The sequence below is a fragment of the Etheostoma spectabile genome, chromosome 11 (assembly GCF_008692095.1).
Source record: "Etheostoma spectabile isolate EspeVRDwgs_2016 chromosome 11, UIUC_Espe_1.0, whole genome shotgun sequence".
In the NCBI taxonomy this organism is placed as follows: Eukaryota; Metazoa; Chordata; class Actinopteri; order Perciformes; family Percidae; genus Etheostoma; species Etheostoma spectabile.
The window spans coordinates 23,028,251-23,032,541 of NC_045743.1; the positions used below are offsets into that span (position 1 = coordinate 23,028,251).

Consider the following 4,291-nt stretch of genomic DNA (forward strand, 5'->3'; position numbering starts at 1 on the left):
AGATAGCTGCAGCTCTGGCAGCTTTCTGAACAAACCTGAGTCATGTAACTGATTTATTGCTCTCTCATGCTCTTCATCCCCTCCTCTTTCTCAGTCCCTGTTTGACTCTGATGCCCCTCCTCCCGACTCTGCACATCCCACCACTCCCTTTACGGCAATCGGAGGTTACTAAGATTAGTTTGAATCGTGTGTACATACCGCGAAGTCAATGTCGCCACACGCGAGTTTCTCTGACCCCTGCCAATCTAACCAGCGATGACACGTATAGCCGCATGTTCTCATTTCGCCGTTCTAGCGGGATGGTGTCCAGATATGAGGTGGGCTTTGTGGATCATTGCAGTCTTCTGGGGAAGACCTGGTCTGATTCGAGACGGCATTTACCCACGTGGGCTGGAGCAGCTCTGCATTTCTAGAAACATTGACAAGTTATTAGTGGTACCTAATCCTTGACATCCTAGTTGGGACTAGGAGCAGAGTCCCAGCCCCCTCTAAACACACTTCTCTGCTCCTTATTCCGGTGTTTACCTAGTAAAAATCCCACTATGACGGTGTCTCCCCCCGACCATTCAAATATTGTAAATCAAAGGTAAACAAAGAGGAGCTGTGCATGAAACCTCATAACAATTAAACCACAAGTGCATAGTTCAAAAGAATAGGAGAATTAAATGTGGAACTCTTAAACATCAGATCTCTCTCTTCTAAAGGGGTACTAGTGAAATGAATTAATATCAGATTCTAATATGATCTATTCTGTCTTACTGAAACCTGGCTGAGTAATGGAATATGTTGTCTAAATGAGTCCACCCCCCCCAGTCATATTATACTCACATTCCTCGAGGCGCAGCCGGGAGGTGGATTGCAGCTATCTTTGATTCTATCCACTAATTAGCCAACCTAAAAAATTACATCTCTGAAAGTCTTGTTCTTAGTCTTTCACACCCTAAGTTGGAAATCATGCAACCAGTTCTATTTGTTTTAGTGTACCGAGCACCTGCCCATACTCTGAATTTTTATCCGAATTTGCAAGTTTCTATCGAATGAGTGCTAAAAACGGACAACTATTATATGAGGGATTAATATTCCAGGTGGAACTGAATGATAGCCTTAGCACTGGCGTTATCTCTATATAGATTCTATTGCGGTCTCTCAAGTGACATAAACCGACTCACCGTTTAACCACACACCCTCGATCTGTTCTGATATATGTGTTGCAAAATTGAACTTTAATAGGTTCCCACAGATCCCTTCCTACTGACCATCTCTTTGATAACTTTTGAGTTATTACTGCTGAACTACACGCTGTTGGCAAAACCTCCTATACAAGATTTCTATCTGATAGTGCTGTAGCTAAATTAAGGATGCCATTCCGTTAGCATTTAATTCATTACCAAGTCCCAAGTAACGGATGCTCCTTACTATTAGTCCCTCCCAAATCGATCATTTTGTTGATAGTGCAGCAGCTCGCTACATGACTCTAGACTCTGTTGCCGCCCATCTAAAAGAATAATAAAACAAGAAGGCGACTCATGGTAACACTGAACTCGACAAATTAAGCAAATAGTCGGAAACTTTAGAAGATCTGGCGCTCCACCAAACCTGGAAAATTCTCGTTAACCTGGCAAGGATAGCCTTAAAAACGTATAGGAAGGCCCTCCGTAATGCCAGAGCAGCATGACTACTCGTCATTGTAGCGGAAAATAAGGGGAACAAACCCGAGGTTTCTTTCAGTACTACGTAGCCGGCTACAGAAGGGTCACCAGCTCTACTGAGCCAAGTATTTCCCATATACCGTCTAGTAGTAAACGACTTTATGAGTTTCTTCATTGATCAAATTCAATCTATTAGACGCCAAAATTCACCAGATACCTTGCCTTTAAAAACGGCACTGACCCTTATCTCTAAACTCGGAACCTTACAAACAATACGTAAAACCGATCGTTTTTACTCAGCATTTGCTATCACTTGTATCTTTATAACCTATCATTTAAACTTACAATTATTTCTCTGCTTCACCTCAAAGCCACAAACGTGCCTCTCTTAGATACCCAGCCCAACATAGTCCACCACGCGTGAGCACTCACAAGAAGTTTTAACCATTAGTCAACACTTCACGTGCTCACTACGAATATCAACCAATTTGTTCCTTTATTAACTAGGCTATGTAACCACAGCCACAGCTTTAAAGTATCTGTAATTAAACTCTTCTGAAAAGAGCCAGAAACCTTGATCCAGATTTTTATTACAAGTAAAAATTGACTATAACCTATATCCTCACCTTCTTGTCGCTTTCATTTCTCTCAAAATTCTTTAGAAAGCAGTCATCGCCAAACAGGGCTGTGCACTTTACTGCATAGCAACAACGCTTATTATGAGGATTTTCAGTCAGGATTTAGAGTTCCTATCGCACAGAGACACACCTTGTGAAAATTAACTAATGACCTCCGAATTGCTGTCATACAAAAGGACTTATCTCTGTACTGTGTTATTAATCTTAGCGGCTAGCAGTTGTGACCATTGCCCATTAATCCTTATTGCCGAGATTGAACATTAATTGGCATTAAGGGCCTCTAGCTCTAACGCTCGGTTTAAGTCTTATTTATCAGATCGATCTCATTTGTTATGTCCAAACAATGCTACCTCTTGCAAGCCACAAGGTTAGGTCATGGGTCCCACAATGTATCTTGGCTCGGCTCCAATCCGTTTCACTTTATATAGGCGGCTTCCTTTAGGGCAGTATTATTATGAAACACTCCACTAACTTTCATTGTTATCAGATGGATGCTCATTATATCTATCAATCAAGCCGATGAAACTATCCATTAGCTAAAGCTTCAAACTGTGCCTTCACAGATCTTAAAACCCTGATGACCTTAATATATTCTATGTAACAAACTCAGATAAAACTGAAGAGTTTTGCTCTCAGGACGCACGCCAACAAACTCCCCTCCGTGAACCACAATTCCTGAAGATATAGTTTACTCTGATGGCATTCACCCTGGTCCTCCAACAAACCACACAGTGAGAATCTTGGAGTCACTTTGATCCGGTACGCTTCCTGTTAAAATAAAACAATCCCATTAAACCAATTCAAGGATATCACGCCTCGCCTTTTTTCACCCTACTTAATATTGCAAAAATCGGAATATCCTGTCTAAAAATGATGCAGGAAAAACTATCCATCGCTTGTTACTTCTTACAGGTTGATTAACTGCGGATATACCTCTGTATTCAGGCTGCTCGAAAATCCACTAAGACTCTAAAACGCTGAGTCCCAGCAATGCGGCTGCAAACGTGTTTCTGACGGTAACCAGGAAAGAGATCAACGTTTCCCTGTTTTTAAGCTTCTCTGCATTTGCTTCCTGTAAAATTTAGAATAGAATGTAACATCCTTTTCTTCCCTCACCTACAAAGTCTCTTCTGGTCAGTCCATCCTTATCTTAAGAGCTTATAGTACCTTTTACAACCCTAGGCGAAACTACGCTCCCAGAATGCAGGTTACTTTGGTTCCTAGAGTCTCTAAAGTAGAACGGGAGCCAGAGCGTTCACTATCTCAGGCTCCTCTCCTGTGGAACCAGGTTCCATGTTTGGGTCCGGGAGCAGACACCGTCTCCACATTTAAGAGTAGGCTTAAGACTTTCCTTTTTGATAAAGCTTATAGTTAGGGCATAGAACGAATATTGTTAGGAGTAGTAGTTAGTCACATTGTTTTCAGATTTATCTATCATATAATATAACTAAAGGGAGACTTGGCATACAGCCCGATCCGGTTTATGCTGGGATAGGAGAAAACAACACTCTGTTTGCATTTCTTTAACCCAATCACAATTAACTCAAGAGACGCTAAGATCTGGATGCAGAGACGGTGGCTCTGCTAAATAGTCTCATTTGCAGCTGGCAGCGCCAGAAACAATAATTAATCAAGTTCAATCACACAATACAATAACATGAGCTATGTAAATTAGCTAGACACACAGTAAAAACATAATTTGGTTTAACCGCCATGTGTACTTTTTCCATAGCAATCCCACCAATGGGCCCAGAAAACTCTGCTGGATGACTCAATTCAGCCAGTTGAAGACCAACAGTGTTTCCTCTCTCACATTTAGCAGTGAAACCATTCACAATGGTGGCTAAGCTGTGTCATTCTCCCCAGCTGACCAAATACGGTCACTTCTGTATTCAAAATACCAAGATAGTGTTGGACAAAAGGCAAACTGCTAGCTTCAAAACAGAAGTCAAGCCAAAGGGTGAATTCACTGACGCTCCGTCCACTATATCAGCCAATCAGCGT

General features: G+C 41.6%; 1 protein-coding gene across 1 annotated transcript in view; it reads right to left on the reverse strand.

Annotated features, from left to right (window-relative positions):
- LOC116698443 (trace amine-associated receptor 7b-like) overlaps positions 1-4,291 on the reverse strand; it is a 6,364-nt gene that overhangs the window by 1,419 nt on the left and 654 nt on the right. The gene's annotated exons all lie outside the window — the stretch shown is intronic.